Source organism: Typopeltis vanoorti, chromosome 5, assembly GCF_054136105.1.
Source record: "Typopeltis vanoorti isolate ZY-2024b chromosome 5, IOZ_Tvanoo_1.0, whole genome shotgun sequence".
NCBI lineage: Eukaryota > Metazoa > Arthropoda > Arachnida > Uropygi > Thelyphonidae > Typopeltis > Typopeltis vanoorti.
In genome coordinates, this window is record NC_143553.1 from 65,995,785 (window position 1) to 66,016,466 (window position 20,682).

The 20,682-nt window shown below is 35.6% G+C and overlaps 1 protein-coding gene across 1 annotated transcript in view; it reads left to right on the plus strand.

Annotated features, from left to right (window-relative positions):
* 5PtaseI (inositol polyphosphate-5-phosphatase A) overlaps positions 1 to 20,682 on the plus strand; it is a 458,282-nt gene that overhangs the window by 153,973 nt on the left and 283,627 nt on the right. The window lies entirely within an intron of this gene.

Genomic DNA, 20,682 nt, shown 5'->3' on the forward strand with positions numbered 1-20,682 from the left:
TCTCTGGACCCTTGTCAACATGCCCTTTGCCTCGTATGGATTGCTGTGCACAGATTTGGTTCCCTAGTTTTCATGGTGACCAAATCTGTGCATAGCAATTCATATGAGGCTTGATCAGTGCCTTATACAATGTAACCAGAGCCTCTTTGTTTCTACAAGTTAAGGTCCTCCGCATCATTGCCACAATCTGATGTGATGTCTTCACAACTTGTGCATTGTGACCTATGAACTTCCAATCTTTGTCTACCACCACTCCAAGATCTTTTATCTCCTCAATGTCCTCTAAAATTTCCAAATTTTGGTAATTTCCAGAATTTCCAAACACCACCAAGTGTGTGTGTTTGGCAATTTTGCATCCTGTTATTGCCTACCAAATTTCAGATCTTTACACTTGGCAACATTGAATTGATAGCTCCATATTGTTGCCCACTCGTACAATCTATTCAAGTCCTCCTGTAAGGCCACATCTACTTGATTCTTCATCACTCTCCCTTGTTTTGCATCATATGCAAACAGTTGTATGTCACCAGTTAAACTCATCCTTATATAATTAATATACAAATATGCATCTCCCTTGTTCAATAGATTTATTACCTTGTTATAGTATATAAGCAAGTTTGTAAAACAAGATCTCCCTTTAACAAACCCATGCTGACAAGTGCGAAGAATATCACTGTTATCAACCCACTTTTGTATCCTATATCTCACAACCTCTCCAAAATCTAACTACAACTCCAGATATACTGATCAGCCTATAATTTGTTGCCTTAGCCTTATCGAAACCTTTGTGAAGTAGCACAATTTTGCTTTCCTGCTTTTCCACTCCTTTAGGACTTGTGATGTTGCAAGACTTGTTATATTCCTTCTCTACATTTCCTTCTCCACACTTGAGCTTCTGATTTCACACTAAGAATGAAACACCTTGATGAACTGCTCACTGACACCTCAATTATGTCCTCTGCAGCAGTCACCAATCTCCTACTTTTATCCATTAACTGCATCTTACCATGATCATCCTTCCTCCTACTTGCCACATATCCGAAAGACTCTTGAAGGTTTTCTTTGCCTGATTTGATAATTTCTGCTCATATTGCACTGTTGTTGTCCTTACTAACTGAGTCACTCTCCTGGCCTGCTGTTTATCTCTTTGTGCAACCATTATTCATCTTGTGCTGCCTCCTAAACGTCTTTCAGATTTCATGCTGAATCCCCTCATTCATCCATTTTACACCTATCTTATTTAGCCTTTTCACCTTCAGAATACATTCGCACATTGATGCTGTTATGTATTTCTTTGTCATTTCCCAAGCAGCATTTATTTCCTTACCACTCAATTCCTCTTTCCATGTTATAGCTCCAAAATGTCACCTAAGCTTTTCATAATCACCTGCCTTTTACTTCCACACATAATTTCCTCACAGAAGTCTTCATATTGCTATCTGTAACCCATGTGATCACTTCACGATCACTCCCACCAACTGGAGGGTAGTGCAAAATCCCACTCATAATTACATCCTCTGATGAAATGATCAGATCTAAAACTCTCATTCCTTGCCATCTCTCCTTTACATACCCCCTGCGATAGTTGTCTCTCAAGAACTTGAGAAATTAATTTTCCTTATTTCCAAATACTATCTCTTCATTCCAGTCTATAACCACCATAATTAAAATCATCCATAATAATCACCCTTTCCTTGTCACTAACTGAAGTTGCCTATATATTTCTTTATCACCACCCTACACATTCCCTGGCCTATAATAGCAACATCCAACTAAAAATCTCTTCCTGTCAACTTCCACCTCATATCACCCTTCCTCAAAACTATTGCCACTATTTCTCTCATTCGTGTCTACCTTTTGTAGATATAATTTCCCTGCTATCATCAGCAACACTCCACCTCCCTTCTTGTCCTCTATATCTTCATGAAAAACAGTGCACCCTTCCATTTCTGTTCCTGTTAGGATATCATCTTTATTCCAGTGGTTTTGGAGCAAATAAACTCAATCAGTGAAACAATTTCATCTGTAACTGTAACACATCAGTTCACTTTTAGGTCTATAACCAGTCCTACCCAAGCCACTTTGTTGGCTGTGATTTCCCCACCACATTTGCCCTTGCCCAATTACCTTTATTACCACTTACTACATATATCTACTCAGTCTCAACTACTCCACTCACATCCTGATCTATTTGATTTCTATGCCGATCATCCCCATACATACATTCACTACTACTGCTACTTCCAACATCCACTTACCCTATTCCATATCTCCCTGTCCACCTAGTTTCCTTGTTCCTCCTGCATTCCCATTCTCTTTTCATCTCTCACACTACTACTGTTTTCATTGCCAAGCACTCCAGTCTCTTCATTACCACTCTCCTGAACTTTCACTTCACATCTTACTTCAGATCTCTTGCTTTCATCACACACTGCACTTCCATCTAGCAAGTTTCTCTAGTTTACTCACTGAGAAGCCATTCAAATGCAATCCACCATGTCTTTATAATTCTATTCTTCCCTCAAATACTTGCCATATGTCCACAAACTGCCAATCCCTTCTCCTCAGACAGCTCTGCCAGTATACCATTTATGATTCTCTCTCCCTGTCTCAAATCATCATTGTCATACCTCAGAACACACTGAAAACCTTCACTATACTGTTATCTTTCACTCTCCTCAAAAACCTCCTGATGTCTGCCCTGACATTGTCCTTATGTCCACTTAAATCATCGGTCCTCACAACTACACTAATTCTCTTGCTCATTTCCTCCTCATGTCCAATGAAAGCATAAATTGTCTTGCTTATTCTCCTTCCTGGATTACAGACTTTATGGACTCTCTCATTAACCAATTTTCTAACATAGGACTCCATATCCTGCTATTCTTAAATCACTCATCACCTCTTTTACCCTTTTTTCTTTCATGCTATTCTTTTGAACACTTTCACTTGCTTTCATTAAATATATAATATTACTTATCATATTCCTCATTTCATTTTTTCCTTTGAAAATAACTCTTTGTTCATATCTTGCATTCTAGCAATTTCAATCTCTTTTGCTCCCAGTCTCGCTACCTCTCTTTCTGCCACACCTTACTTCTGTTTCATCATTCATACTTCCTTTTGCTCCCTTATCACATACTTTCTTTTCTTCATTCTTGTGTTCTTTCATTCTCTCAGGCCACAATAGCTTTCGTTCCATTTCCCTTTCTTTCATTTATGCTAATTTTCATTCCTTCAGTGTGTTAAACATTCATTAACTCATAGGCTAACAAAATATCGCACTTTCTACAAAGCTATACTTTCTCTCATCTCCTGTTCAGCCTCTCCACAAACACATCATCAAACTCCTGACATGTACCCTCAAGGGGTGTACAGGATATGATAGTATTACATAAAAAACTTATATCACCACTAACTTCCTATCTACAATTTTCTTCCAAATCAATCTGTTACCAATCACGACTCCAACATTATCAGATCTTATATTTCTGTCTTCTAAGGCAATTTTTACTCTATCAGTCCACCTGTATCAGGGTCCTCCTCTGCTTCTTTTTCCAGCTAACCTCGCAGAGAACGCTCGTTTTGCTAATCTTGGCTCTTCCATTCTGTTTTAAGTGATCATACCACCTGAGATTAGCTATGCTAATACATTCCTGTATGCTGACAATGTCAAGTTCTTTCCTAATATCCTTGTTTTTAATATGATATTGCCATTGATGCTATCTGTTCACATCACTAATCTTTCTCAGGACTCTCATATGTGTGGTCACTAGTATTTGGTCAAGTGTTTTATTTCTTACCCATCTCTCAGATCCATAAGTTAAAATTGGCTTGAACATTGTCATGTATTCAGCTAATTTAGTGTTTTGATTAATTTCGTTCTTATTCGTTATAAATTTATTCAGTTGACTTCCTACCATACCACCTTTGTTGATTCTGTTGTCTATTTCCATATTTAATTTGCCATCTTCACTTAAAATCATGCCTAAGTAGCAGAAATGTTTTACTTTAACTATTTTCTGCTACTTAGTAGCAGAAATATTTTCAATGCTTCTGCCTATTCGCATTGTCTTTGACTTGTTATTGCTGACCTTCATACCATATCTATTACAACAGTTATTCAATTTAGTCAGGGAATCTTGGAGACTTGTAGTGGATTTAGTTAGAAGTATAACTTCATCTGCATAAAGTAAAGAACTGAGATTAACATCTCCAATTCTGATATCAGGTTTAATACCACTTTCCTTCATAATGTGATCAATATAGATAATGAATAACACAGGGGATAATGTACATTCTTGTCTCACACCAGATTTAACATTAAACCATCTTTCTGTATTTCCTTCAGTTTTGACTGCTGACTTACAACTCAAATAAAGACTAAGTATTGCTTGCTATAATGCCCGATGGACACCATACAACTGTAGTTTTTAATAGCTTTTCTCTTGGCACCTTGTCATATGCCTTTTCCAGATCTACAAAAATTAAATACAGATCTTTGTTATATTCCCATGATTTCTCAACTATTTGTCGTATTGCGAAAATCTGATCCTGACAGCCTTTATTTGACCTGAATCCAGCTTGTTCTTCACCAAGCTTGAGCAGCATATTTGAGCATTTCTGTTCGAATATCATCTACTCCTGCTGCCTTGCCACATTCCAGGATTTTGATGGCTTTTTCTACTTCAAGTATGGATATGTATTCTTGATTGCATGCCTGTTGAGGGTTTTTTACCACTGTGCTGTTATTGATCGTTTCATGGTGCAATTTTTTGAAGTAATTGCTTCATACATCAAGGATATCTTTTTCTCCAGTTTTCATGTCACCTCATCTCTGATTCCTTTTACAGCACTCTTTCCTCCATTTCTGAGCTTTTTCAACAACCACCAGAATATCCTGCCACCTTCTCTTGATATTTATTTTCTAAGTTCTTACCAAAGTATCCCCATGACTTTTGTTTAGCTGGTTTTACACAGTGTTTAGCTTTCTTACATTTGTGTCTGTATTCTTTAAGAACACAAGTTGACTTATTTGCCAGGAACTTTTGAAATGCTTTCTTCTGTTCCTTCGCTGCCTCTTTATCTTCCTGTGTCCACCATTTTTCTATCCTTGCAGACAACCTCACCAAATGCCTCTCTGGCTCAGTCATGTTTTCTTCAGGATTTGCCTCTGAACCTCCAAGATTTGGTTCCTGTTCTCAAACGCTTCCATTTTTTCTTGAATAATATTTGTATATTTTAGCCTACAGTTCACATCTGAGAGCTGCTCAACTTTTATTTGCTTTAAAACTTTCTTACATGTTCTTATTTTTATTTTTTATTATGAAATTCAATTTTATCGTGCTCAGGACTAAATGGTGATCAGTTCCAATTTCAAATCCTCTGTACACTCTAGTATCCTGCACCAGTGAGAAAATGTCACTATCAAGAAAAACATAAATTAGTCAATATGATTTTTCTTATTCCTTGTCTCTTCTCTCCATATGAATTTGTGCACATTTTTATGTTAGAACATTGTTAGTAATAACCAGTCCATGTACTGAGCAGAAATCTTACAGGTATTTGCCATTATTAGCTTTGCTCTTTTCACCAAATTTTCAAAACATATTTTTGTATATCTGACAGTCATTTCCTACTCTGCTATTTTGATCCTCAACAAGGACCAACTTTTCCTTTTTCATTGTGTGAATTGCTTTCTCTAAAGCCTCAAAAAATTTCTCCACTTCTACCTTAGTAGAACCTTATGTGAGATCATGGGCACAAATAAGTCTCATTGTGCATTTCCCCATTCTGATATTTGTCCACATCACTCTACTTGAGACTGCCTGCTGTTCTAGAAGATTAACCTTGTATTTAGTGTTGAATACTATAACTACTCCTTATTTTACTTGATTGTCATTGCCTGAATATAGCATTTTGTATTTATTGCTCTGGAAGATCTCACCAGTTTTTGTCTTTTTTGTTTGTCACTCCTCTTATGTTGATCTGGTAGTTCCATTTTTTTGCCATTCAGGCTTCTTATGTTGATAGTACCAATCTTGAACTCCGGTGATGTCGAGTTGTTCCAGTAGCTGACTTTTTTGTTGTTTGCCCTGGTTCCCTGGCAAAAACAATGGACACCCTGTTTAACCAGGTGGTGCCCCATCCTGCATGAAATTCTGTCATGTTGTACCATCATTTTATGTTGTGGTTTAAACCGATAAGAATACAATTTAGTCAGCTAAATCCCAGTTGCCAACCCATCCTCTTTCGTTCATTATCCAGGTAGATACTTAACAGAGTGCACAATTAGAAGTTGAGGATTGTACATTTGGTCAGAAGCACTGGTCGGTTCTCCACATTCCTTAAAAGGCTATATGATGGTCTCTTCTGAGTTATACAGCTTTGACCCTTAAGCAGCCTGCTCTGCAAACACATTTTTCACATTTCGCCATGCTTAATTTGCACTCACAACATTGAATCATTTTTGAAAAATGTATATGCCATTAATGGCATTTGATTTTCACCACTTGCCCAGTTGACCTTGTGCATAATGCCATTGTTCCATTCAAGGCAAGATGAAAAAAAGTCGGTAACAAATCTGTTTTAAATTGTAATTATTCAGTCTGCTTCTGGGGCCATCAGATATCATCTAGTTAATCACAGCTGCATACAAAACTGAAAGTCAAAAAAAATATCACATTGTTGAAAGTATGGTGGATTCATGATTAACCAATGTTATATTTTAACCACTGTGAAAGTTAGAATGGTATCATAGTCTTCTTGTACAGTAATGCAAAAGGAGTAGCTATTCAATTAGTATTGCTAGAAATAAAGCTTGAAAACAAGGTAATCAAATTTCTCATTTACCCTTAGGGGTTATACAGGATATTATGATAGTATTATATGAAAAAATATTAGATCATTACTAACTTCCTACCAGAAAGTTTCCTCCACATTAATCTGTTATCTGCCAAGACTCCGACATTATCAGATCTTATATTTCTGTCTTCTAAAGCTCTTCTTACTGTATTGCTATGTACAGCAAGATTCCGCACATTATCCATCTCAAAAAACAGGCAAATCTTGTCTCAGCTGAGCACATGTTATCTGTTTCAATTCCCAACCCCCCCCCCCCACACACACAACAAGAATTTTGCACCATCCACTGCATCTTACTACTGAATGGTTTCACCTCAAGGAAGCTTAAATGCATCTTAGTCCTTTACAAACCCATCACCAAGAACCCTGAACCTGTGTGGCAAGTCCCTATTCCATTCATCACTGGTACTGGCATCTCTGAGATGAATGTTACTAAGATCCTGTAAAAGATTCAGTTTAGTTCCTACATTTCTCCCTATCAACAAAATCTGCTCATGGTTACCATCCACAAAAGTTTAAGCCCTCCTCCCTTATGTACCAAGTTTAATGTGAGTGCTTCTGCTCATATTTTGAACGTTCTGCACTTTTACACTACCCCAGTAAATTGGAATGACTGCTTCTCTATTGCCAAGATTTGGGAGAGTGTCATCCTCATAAATGGCAAGCAATACTGAGGTTTCCCCCCCCCCCCCATTCTAATTACTTTTTTTTAAATTAAATTTTAAATTTGGGCCTTAATTGTATTACGGATAAAAAAAACAAAACAGCAACTCTACTCTGTAGATCAAATACAGAAATAATCACTTTTGGCCTCTAATTGAAAAGATGGCAGTATATTACTGGGTCATGAAAGACTTCTGCTACTTAGACAGAGTAGGCGTTTGTGTCAGAGGGACACTTCATAAACATAACAGTAAGTATAACCACCCACTAGATGTCATCTGGCATGTGACTAAGCTGTGTAAATAGGATTAACATTCTTTGTTCTATCTTCATCTTGTGATTTTGCTAATGCATTGATGATAACCAGTTAGTTTTTGAAAACTAACTGGTTATGGAAAACTAACTTTTGAAACATTTGCAGTAATAAAATTATTATATTCTTGTGAATACATATGTCTAATAAACATTATTATGCCACAAGTGGCGTTAAAAATTTGAGTACTATTAAGTGGCTGGCCTGCAAAAGTAATTCTTTATTGTTCCCTCAAATGAGAACGGTACTGGCTCCATTAATTATGGCGTGTAGGGTACAGCCTTTTGAAGGGTGTTATGGGTGAGGTGGAGGAGAACAACAACAAAAAAGCAGCATCTCTACTCTGTATATCAAATACAGAAGTAACCACTTTGGGCCTCTAAAAAAAAGATGGCAGTATATCACTAGGTCATGAAAGACTTCTGCTACTTAGACAGAGTAGATGTTTGTGACAGAGGGACACTTAATAAGTATAACAGGTATGGTTAATGATAGGAATATGTTAATTTGTGGAAGATGTAATGATATTATTATGGACCTCTTACTTCTTTAAAAGATGGGAATTTTAATATAGAGAATGCAACAGAAAATTCAATGGTTAGTACAGTTTTGGATAACTTTGTGGTTATCCGAAGTAACATGTACTTGAACTTGCCAAAAGGAAATGGCATCTTAGATTTTGTAATAATATCAAAGTAATTTCATTTGTAAAGGATCAGATTGATTACTTGAAGTTTTAATGTGAGTGGTCATTTGGCCTTGGAAGGTGAAATTAAGAACTGAGCAAGGAAATGAAAGTTAAGAATTATTAATTAGTAAGCATTATTTAATGTGACTTAATGCAAATTTCTAATGTTGAAATTTATAATTTATTTACATAATTTGATATTTAACCTTATTCCAAGAAGTAAATTTCATAATAAATATGTAGTCATTTGAATTATTAATCAACTTTTCAAGAAAAGAAAAAAAAGGGATTAGCAGGAAAAGAGATGCATTTATGTATCTCTTCAGCTATATAGTCATAAGTTATTTTCCTCGTACTTCTTTAAAAGGTGGGAATTTTAATAATGTTAGGCCTCTTCCTTCTTCCTGAAAATATGAAGACTGCATCCAGCTGTTCCACTTCTCCTTCATAAATCCCTTAAAGGGTTTATTAATACAGACATCTAAAGGTTAAAGCCAACTAGTTAGACCTCCTGGAATTACAGCTAACGGAGTTTTCAATTCCTTGAATTTATTTTTAACATCTTCTGTTCTGTGAGAATGAAACCGATTCCATACTAGCAGGGCAGGCTTCTTCAACAGTCTGCCAGGGCGACTAGACCAAAGTTTATCTATCCATAACTTCATCTCTCCTCCATCCACAGCTTTTGCGTGAACATGTACAAACACTCCTTTAAGCAGTTTTAAGCACATCCACTGAACTCTACATAATTGGAATGCTCTCACACACCGCAAGGAAGCAAGAAAGAAATCGCATAACTCGGAACTGAGAAAATTTCCAGAATTGAAAGTAATAAAAAACTTAGTATCGGCGTATAAGACGCATCCTGTTTTTCAGACCTGTTTTCAAAGAAAAAAAGTGCGTCTTATATGCCGGCAAATACTGTATATATATAAACAAAGGACATTTTTCTGTTATTATTAAATGTACTTAAACAGTAAAAATATTGATATCATCTTAATTACATGTCTTTATCATTTTACCTATATATGTCATTTTTTTAAAATTTTATGTTGACATTTGTAATTTATTGAAAATATTCTAGCTTACAATTTTGCATTTCAAATGACATCATTTGGTTTGAAGCAAATAGTTGAAAGGAAGTGGATTCATATCTATTTCAAAATGCAAGGTCAAGTGTACCATTTGGCTGGAAGTTTGTTGCCAGTTGAACCAAATGATCATAAATTTTTACAAGTTTATTTCATTTCAAACCTACACAAAGAAGTAACTTTCCATTGTAGACAGATCACAGGGTTGAACTCAGAAATTGTATTCGATTTACAAAGAATGTTACATTCACATAACATATGTATACAAACGTTTAAGTTGGCTATAGAGAATGCTAACAATGTGCAAGAACTAAGACTGGCTATACATGCAAACCAAGTACCAACAGGATATCATGCAGACAGATTCATTGCACCTACAGCTAATGAAGTAGCAGTTGTCATTGCTGGGTAAGAATTTAACTGCAGAGACATAATCTTATGTGTCATGATGATAGACTGAAATGGATATGTGAGACTCATAGAGCCTACGATGTACTCCACTATCCACTTTTTTTTTTTTTTTTGCAAAGGAGAAGATGGATATTGCATGGATTTACCACAAATGAATCCAGGAAGTGGAGAACCTACAAGTATAAAAAAAAAGCCATTTCAGCAATGAATTTTTATGCTTATCACATGATGGTATGGATGAAAAGACAAGCACAACATCATTGCAGGAGTTTTTCATAGCAAGCTGAAGAAATTGATGAATCTCATCACAAAGAATGGCAAAAAAGGGGATTGCCACATGCTCACGTAATGATTTGGCTCAAAGATAAAATCGAGTCATGAAATCGATTCTATTGTAAGCACCAAGATACCTTTTCCTCAATGTTACAAAGAACTGTTCAATATCATAACAAAACATAGTGCACAGTCTATGTGGACCTGTTAATCCATGCTCAATGTGCATGAAGTTAGGAAAGAGCACGAAGAGATATCCAAGAACCTTTATTATTATTATTATCTAAGACCTCCAGGGAGTCAAGAACTCATCGAGGAAGGCTATAAATCAACCAAACCAGCTGTTATACCATTCCTTAAATTCATTCACATGAGATGCACTCACTATCCCTAAACACAAACTATTCCACTCATTCACTGCTCTGTGAGAGAAAAACCTAGATCTTGTCCCTTTCTTGACTGTGAATAAATTTATCTTCCATGGATGCCCCTGTGTTCTCTCCCCACCTTCCATATAATGAAAAATTTCATCTGACGCTATCCTGTAATACCCATTCAAAAGTTTATAGACCCTATCATATCACCCCTCTTTTTCCTGTTAACCAGAGTCTATAATCCACATACTCATTATCTGTCCTCATAATTTAAATAGCATAATCCAGATATAATCTTCGTAACTCTTCTTTGCACCCTTTCCACAGCTTCTTTATCCCCTTGGAATCTGGGAGATCAAATCTGCTCACAATAATCCATGTGTGGTCTTATAAAAGCCTTAAAAGGGGCAAAACGACTTCCATATCCTTACATGTTAAAGTTTGCTTCAACATCATAATTGTCCTCCGAGTTGTATTTGCAACTTTTGCTATGTAACCTTCGAACTTCAAATTCCTATGCCAAGATCCCTTACCTCCTCAGTTTCTTGTAGCATAATCCCACTAACATAATATGGTGTTGGAAATGTAATCATAATCAATGTAATCAGAGTACATAACTTTACACATACTAACATTAAAACCGACAGCCATTTTCGTTTGCCCAAATTTCCAGCTGAATATCAGTAGCATTCCTGATTGCCATGCCAATCTTTGCATCATCGGCAAACAGTTGCACATCTGATGTTAGATCCTGCCTAATGTCATTAATGTATAGATTGAAAAATAATGGCCCAAGGTCTGAACCTTGAGGTACACCACTGGTCACCTTAAATCTGGCAGTTTCACACCCACTGTATACCACTTTTTGATATCTGATCCAAGTCAAGAGTTTATATTCCATTCCCATATTCTACAGTTTATACAACAGCTTTTTGTGTGGTATCCTATCAAATGCCTTAGCAAAATCCAAAATTATCATAGCGTATTCATTCCCTTTATCCAACTCACCCATAACATTGTTATAAAATATGAGCAGATTGCTAACACGTGACCTTCCTGTAGTAAACCCATGCTGCTCCTTGCAGAGTATAGTTTGTTTGTTTATTAATTTCTGTATGCAAGTTCTTACTGACTTCTCTATAATTTTCACTACCACACCAGAGATATTGATAGGTCGTTAGTTAGACACATCAGTTTTTGCACCAGTCTTGTACGTTGGAACTGTCACACATTCCTTCCATTCCTCCGGTATCACTTCTGAGCTGAGACTTAAGTTTTACAAACATGTGAAAGGCTTAGCCAATTCGGCTGACATTCCCTTAGCAAACAGGCTGATGTTCTATCTGTCTCTTTTGACAAATTCTTATCCAGCTTATGTAACAGCTCTTCAACCTCATTTTCACAAATCTCTAACTCTTCATCCAATGTAACAGTAGCACTGTACACCATGTTACATACATCTGGTTGATATATTTTAGCAAAATGAGCACTCATTGATTGAACAATCTCATTAGCTTCCGACACTCGAGTACCATCTGCATTCAATAAAGTTATTCTTTCACATCCATTCTTTCTTTTGCTTGCAGCATAATGATTCAATTCTTTTGAATTGCCTTTAGCTTTCATGACCAATTTCTTTGCATACTCCTATTTAGTTGTCTGCACAATACCCATCACTTTTCTGGCCTGAGCTTTATATATTTCATAACTCCTCACTGTTATTCTCATGATATTCTTTCCACATCATCTTCTTCTTGTGGATCTCTTGCTTAATAAGGTTGCACATCCATTTCGTTTCCAACCTATTTATTCTTCGAACACTAGGAATACATTCAGATCATTTAATTACTTTTTCAAAGATTTCCATGCATTGTTGACATTTCTTCCATTCAGTAACTGGTACAATGGGACCAAAGGTAGTTATCTTCCAAGTTGATCATAATTTCCAGCTTTGTAGTTCAGCATGTAACCTGTTCTAATCAGCACATCAATACAATTCGATACTTCCCATGAAAGCACAGCTTGATCGCTGTCACCAACTGGTGGTAAAATAGCCATATTCTTGACAGAGATCCCTTCGGGCGCTATGATCAAATCCAGCACTCTTTGACCTCGAGTTCCTTCTTTCACATGCTGCTTGAGAAAGTTGTCTGACAACAATTCGGTAAATTCCTCTTCTTTCTTATCATGAGTGAGATTTCTCTTCTATGCAATCAATGTTTGGAAAATTAAAGTCATCCATAATGATCATTCATTTGGTACCCATAAGGACAAAGAAATGTATAACCAATTTAGCCTTATGGCTAAATTGGCTATATATTTCTTTGTCCCCTGAAACTGAGCTGCCAAGTGTTGCAACATCCCACCATATACAGGTAATTCTCTTTTTACATGGGCTTTTTTTACAAATTTTGAAATAACACAGTTTAAAAAACTAGCAATTCTATTTTTACTTGGCATATTTTGATTTTGCATGGTTCATCATCATAATCATCAAATTCCTGCCATGTACCCTCAAGGGTGTATAGGATATGATAGTACTACATGAAAATTTTACATCATTACTAACTTCCTATCTACAATTTTCCTCCAAATCAGTCTGTTACTTGTCAAGACTCCAACATTATCAGATCTTATATTTCTGTCGTCTAAGGCACTTTGTACCATATCAATCCACCTATATCTTCGTCTTCCTCTGGGTCGTTTTCCTGCCAACTTGGCAGAGAACACTTGTTTTGCTAATCTTTCCTTGCCCATTCTGTTTAAGTGACAATACCACCTGAGATTTGCTCTGCTAATGCATTCCTGGATGCTGACAATGTCAAGTTCTTTACTAATATCCTCATTTTTAATATGATATTGCCATTGATGCCATCTGTTTATGCCTCTAATCTTTCTCAGGACTTATATCTGTGGTGTCTAGTCTTTGGTCAAGTGTTTTACTTCTCACCTAGCTCTCAGCTCCATAGGTTAAAACTGGTTTGAACACTGTCTTGTATACAGCTAATTTACTATTCCGACTAATTACTCTCTTATTCCATATGAATTTATTCAATTGACTTCCTACCATACCAGTGTAAAAATAATCATAATTTAAAATTCTGAATATTTTTACAAGTTGTTTATGTTAGAATGTTTATTAGTTTTGGTTTCATAACATGCATTGTCGGCACTTGCAATATGCCCATTATTGAAATTGTTTTGTCAAAGTGATATATAAAGCATTTAAAAAATTTATGTATTTACTGGATTTGAATAGCTGCATTACTTTAAAAAATTTTATAGTAGTTTAAAATATTAAGTGTTATGTTTTGAAGAAACATCCTCTTTATGCTAATGTGATCTACTTGTCAGCCATTATACCTAACTTCTTGCTTGCCAGTTTCATGGAGTGCACATGCTCACCGAGAAGTTTGATGTGTGTTTGACAGCTGACAAAGAGGGTATTCGGTATCAGAGTAACGGGTGTAAACAAGACAGCATGCAGGAAGAAATAAGAACACAGGCTGCAGATATTTAGATTCGGAGGAACTTAAGTTTTTTTTTGTGACAGTCGGAGGAAAATTAATAGTATATTCCGAAAAAGGAATCGTGGAACTATGAAGTTTCAAAGTGGAATAAGTATTGATAAATAAAAAGAAAATATTGCCATAGATGTTTTAAAAGGAATATTTGAGGAAACGCTAATTGGAAGATTAGTAGATTAGTAGAATTAATAGTAGATTCCGAAAAGGGAAAAGTAGAACTGTGAATTTTTTAAAGTGGAAGAGTTAAGACTGTCAATAAGCATTAGTGAATAAAAGAAGAAATTGCTATTTATGTTCTAAAGGATTGTTCGAGAAAACTCTGATTAGGAAGTTTCATCTGTCTTAAGGATGCCGGATCTAACTATTATTTCTACTAAAAAGAGAGTGATAAGAAAGGATCCTGTGAAAATGAAGAATAAAGTTATATATCTTCGGAAAAGGACCTTGACAGAGAGAGAGAGAGAAACTGGCTATAAACATTTTGTCATTGTGAAAACAAAGTGTTTAGTCTAGTCTAGTCTTAAGTGTAAGTTTATTTTTAAAAAGGCCTTGGATCCAATTAAATTTGTAGTTATGTAATATTGTTTGAAGTGTATATATATTGTTTTTGTTTTATTAAATGTGTTTATTTTGTATTTTGCTCGAGTCAGTGATTTTTTTGGATTCTGAAAGAAACAGTAAAAAAAAGAGGTCATTGCACCATCGGATGAGTCCTTGTGCAAATAAATAAATAAATAAAAGCACTCAGAATTAAAAAAATAATTGTTAGAAATAAAGAGATCAAATAATAATAACAATGGTGCAGTCTAAAGGATTAAATAATTTAAAAATCTCTAAACTTTTTTTACACCAGCTTTGTTGATTTACATGGTTCAAATGGTGCTAATTTTTAAAATTTCTGTTTGAATTCAGTTCTGTTAAAAAGGGTATTTCCATTATAATTACCATTTCCTAGAATGGTACATATGTACTTAAACTTGAATTCTGGTGAACCCCGTTGATGTTTTAAATATCAGGGATTACTCTATACTAAGAATGTAGACAATTGTTGGCAATGAAAAAAATCAGTTTTTTTGTAATTACGATTCCCCCGAAGTTAAGCCGACAGATTATCCGTTATATTCACTTGCCGTTGGTTCTTGGAAGCAGAAGGGTGCTATGCTGTGATTCCTTGAAGTTAAGTTGGTCTGTTACCAGAGGCCCGTGTATATAAGGCTACTTGGAAGGAGTTAAGCTGTTTGCTAAACAATAATTTCTTATTTACAATTCAAAACATTTACATGTCTTGTGTTTTGTTCATGAAAGTGTTGTTCATGCAATAAAGTTATACAGGTATATTTTAAATTTTGAAGTTTTGTATGCATAACATCAAATTAGTAAAATTATTGTTTATTTTCAAATATTTTTGTAACATTACCCCATTAATCACAATGTCAGATAATTCAGTTAGAAGAAGAAAAGAAAAGCTATTTCTTTAGAAATTGAGATCCAAATTTTAGATCGTTTAGCAGCTGGAAAAGGTTCAACATCCTTAGGGAAATATTTTGGACTGAACGAAGCTACCATGAGAACGATTAAGAAAAATGAAGAGGCCATTAGAAAATCTGTTCTTTATGGAAGAAACTTAGGTGCCAAGTCGTCATTGTATATGAGAGACATTATAGAAATGAAGATGGTAAAGGCCCTAGTGATGTGAATAGAAGATTGCTCACAAAAAGGGAATACCTTTAGATGAAAATGTCATCAAACAGAAAGCATTACGGTTGTACAAACCAATTCAGGAAAAGGAGCCAACAACATCAATCAACAATTGTGATTTTTCTACAAGCACAGGTTGGTTTACAAAATTTTTCAAAAGATACATGTTTCATAATGTAAAAATAAAAGAAGCCACTTCAGATGAGCTGACAGCTAGGGAATTTCTTTCAAAACTGTCCAAAATTATTTAAAATGGTGGCTACATTCCTGATCAAGTTTGGAATACAGATGAGACCGGCCTTTTTTAGAAAAAAATGCCGTGTAGAACTTATATAGCAAAATCACAAAAAAAGTGTTGGTGGCTTTAAAGCAGCTGAGGATCGTGTGACTTATTTTGCAGCAATGCTTCAGGAGATCGTATGTTAAAACCATTACTCATTAATTGATCCCTAAGACCGTAAGTAATGAAGAGTGTGGATTTTAACATGTTACCAGTGCACTGGAAGGCAAACAAAAAAAGGTTGGGTTACAAAAGAAATTTTTAATGAATGGTTCCATCATTGTTTTGTTCCTTAAACTCTATTTGATGGAAAAAATCTGGACTTAAAAGTTTTATTGATTATAGACAATGCATTTGGCCATCCTGTTTTAGAACACCTGAATGTGGAATCTTGTTTTCTGCCACCTAATACAACATCCTTAATACAACCACTAGACTAGGATGTGATCGCTACTTTCAAAACTTACTACATAAGAACATTCCAATACATTTTGGATAAATTAGATAAGGATAATTTACTAATGGTTATTGATGTATGGAAGAAATTTTCTATTTTGGATTGCACCAAACTTGCTAAGTTGGCATTATCAGAATTGAAACCATCAACTTTAAATGCATGCTGGAAAGCTACTTGGCCAGAATATGTGAAAAAGAAAAACCCTGTGCCTTTGCATACAACTAAATATCCCAATATCATCAGATTAGCACATGCAGTTGGCAAAGAAGGATTTGATGATTTTTTCATCTGCAGATATTGAAGAATTAATGGCTGACAGTGCTGTTAGTGATGACGAAATAATAGAAGCTGTCCTTGAGAATCTCGATGGAAAAGAAAAAAGTGATGATGATGAAGAGATTCCACTCGCTGCAGGATTACTTAAAGAAGGGCTTCAAATATCTGGTAAATTGCAAAGTCATTTTCTTACACATGATCCAAATACTGAGCTAGCTGAACAGTTTAAACGTGACCTGAAGTCATGTATGGTGCGATATTAAGAATTATACAAAGATCTAGTCAAAACAAGATCTCAACGATTAACCTGTCATTAGTAAGGTGGGGTGTCACAGACCCCAAAGATATAGAAAGAAATAACTGTGACACCGTCGCCACCTTACTAATGCAAATTTAATTACAGATTTTGTGGTAAAAAAAAAAAATAAAAATAAAAAAATAACCTTCAGAATTATTGGAAATTAGTGCTAATTTAGTTCCTTTTACTGAAGAAAACATTTCGCCATTGCAGTATGAACAAGAAGGCCGAAGTGTTTCAAGTGATGGAAGTGATTTAATTCCAGTCTCACACAAAAGAATACGGCTACTGTCAGAAAGTGATGGTGAATAAAATTTAACTAATAACCATATGTGCCGTGTATGTGAGCCTTTGCGAATTTCTGTTTTTTTAGTGACACACTATTTTCTTTAAAAAAGATACATATGTATATACTTTAAATAAGTATTTAAAATAAAAAAAATATTCCATTAAAATTAAATAGAGTTTTATTCAACGATTTTTCAATATTTTGTTTGAAAATAACTTATTGTTTGTATCGGGTTTTCACATCTGGAACCATTCTTTTATTTTTTTTCATGTTCACTATATTCTTTTTTACGTGGTTTTCATATGCATGGTTTTTTCTGGAACCAATCTACCATGTAAAAGGAGAATTGAGTGTATTTCATTCTCTTAACCTCTCCTTCACACCAGATAGACTCAAACTCACTACTGCATGGGACATTGTTACCGTGATTGTTTTCTTGTGTTTCTATTCTCACTGGACTTAAGTCATCTGATATCATTCATAGTACTCCTCCTCCTCCTCTCCTATCTCTTCTGTCATTCCTAAAAATAGTATACCCATTACACTCAATCTCATTTCAACAATCTTAGGCAACATCATATTCAATAAAACAATGAACTCGACCCCCCTTTGGTTCTGATACTCCTGGTAGTTGTGTATAGACATAATAAATTACCACCTAGCCTATTCTTATAATTAGATATGCAATCTATTTGGGGATGGAGGGATAAGAGAGTTTCATAGATTTATTACAAGGATATGGGAGACAGGATCATTGCCTAGAGACTGGAAGAAGTGAGTTTTCATACCACTACATAAGAAAGGTGATATGAAGGTGTGCAAGAATTATAGAACTATTAGTTTGTTATCTCATGCAAGCAAAATTTTATTGAAGATCATGCTAAGTAGGATTGAGGCCAAAGTTGAGGCAGAGATGCCCGAGGAACAAGCAGGTTTTTGGAAAGGTAAGGGCACCAGAGATCAGATCCTTTGCCTTAGACAGATCATAGAAAAATATAAAGAATTCAGCCTCCCTCTGGTAATGTGTTCCTTAGACTACTCTATAGCTTTTGACTGTGTTGAGCATGTGAAACTGTGGGAAGTAATGAAAAGAATGGGTTTTTCTCAACACACTATCAGGTTGATAGCCAACTTGTATAAGGAGCAAGAAGCCATGGTAAGAACAGGTCTCGGATTGACTGACTGGCTTCAAGTTGGAAAAGGAGTTAGGCAAGGATGTTTACTTTCTCCTCACTTGTTTAGTATATATGCGAAGGACATCATGCATGAAGCATTGGATGAGTCAGGACAGGAATTAGGATAGGAGGTAGATTGATCAGTAATCTGAGGTATGCTGATGATACAGTACTCCTTTATAATGACATGGAAGAACTAGGACTAATTCTTGACAAAGTTAACAAGATCAGTAATAACAGAGGACTTCAACTCAATCCTAGCAAGACAAAGATTATGGTTTTCAAAGGAAATACAAACAGAGAAGCTCTTGAGAAACAAGTATACCTTAATGGAGAAAGAATTGAGGAAGTCAGCAAGTTCAAGTACCTGGGATCCATTATTAATGTGAAGAATTGCTGTTCAGAAGACGTCAGAAAAAGGTTAGGAATGGCTAAAACAACAGTCAGAGACCTGCCTAAAATCTGGAAGGATGGATCTATCTCCATGGGAACAAAGTTGAGAAATTTCGATGCAGTTGTTTTTTCAACAGCGACTGATGGATGTGAGACTTGGAACCTAAAGATGTCAGATAAGAAACTGATATCTGCTTTTGAGATGTGGTGTTACAGAAGGCTGTTGAGGATATCATACACTGAAAGGCATATAATTGAATGGGTGTTAGAAAAGATCAGTAGAACTTTAAGGCTCTTTAAGGATATTGTAGAAGAAAGTTAAAATATTTTGGACACACAGAAAGGATGGAAGAAGGGACTTCTCAGAACAGTAATAGAAGGTAAAGTTCCTGGAAAAAGAAGAAGGGGTAGACCATCAATGAGATGGATGGATAGATGGTGTGTGTGTGTGTGTGTGTGTGTGTGTGTGTGTGTGTGTGTGTGTGTGTGTGTGTGTGTGTTGGAGGGACTGATCTTCAGAGAGTTGAGGATGCCAGAAAAGCAAACGACAAGACTACATGGCGAGGCCTGGGTGGCACATCACCGAGCATCAGAGTGACTATACGGCATCTGTAGATGCCCAGTGAACATAGAGAGGAAGAGAGAGAGAGATCTATTTGGTCTTGTTCTAGAACTTATCAATGAAACTCAAACAGGTGAGGATGGATATGCACGATATCGTTGATATACTCCTTCAGGTGGTGGCTGAATTGCTACCATACATGATCGCCAAGAAACTTTTGAAATTGATAATCACTATATATAGTGTCTTATAATTCAGTTTTGTTGGGAACCTTTAATGCACACATGTATGTTGAAATTTGCAATTTCGTGAAATTTATCAAATATATCAAGTATATCAACAAGGGCTCAGACAAAGCTACGTTTTGTTTTCAAAATAAATGTAGTGAAGCAGATCTATACCAAAATAGACGATACATCAGTACCTCTGATGCTATTTTGCCAATTTTATCTTTTGATTTTTGTAAGTACCATCCAACCATAGTTCATCTCGAAAATGGTCAAAGAGAATTACTTTCTGTGAAGTATACTCTGACTATTTTCGAGATAGTGGAGTCACCAAGGGACACAACATTAACAGTCTTTTTTAAAGCTATGAATTGAAGATATTTTTCCCAAACACTGACCTATAACGTGGTACCTACATACTACACCTGGCATCAAATTAAATTGCAGTGAAGAAGAAGACAGGGTGCCACCGTTATCCTGGTGTGAAAAACAGCATTACTCTAGGCTGTGTTTATAGTGTACATCCCAATAATGCTGAATGCTTTTATTTACGAGTGCTCTTGATGAGTACTAAGGACCAAAATCGTTTTGTGACCTAAGAACAGTAAATGGTGTAGTACATCCAACATACCAGGATGCTTTGAATTTGATAGAAGATGCTTCTCACTGGTCCGTCCAATTGTCTTGGTGATGCAATAATTTCAAACTCGCTATCATCTTTTCACCTTTTGTTCGCTGTAATGTCAGTTCACTACAACATGACTGATCCTCTATCACTATAGTCAACTTACAAAAATAATTTTTTGGAAGATATCTTACACCA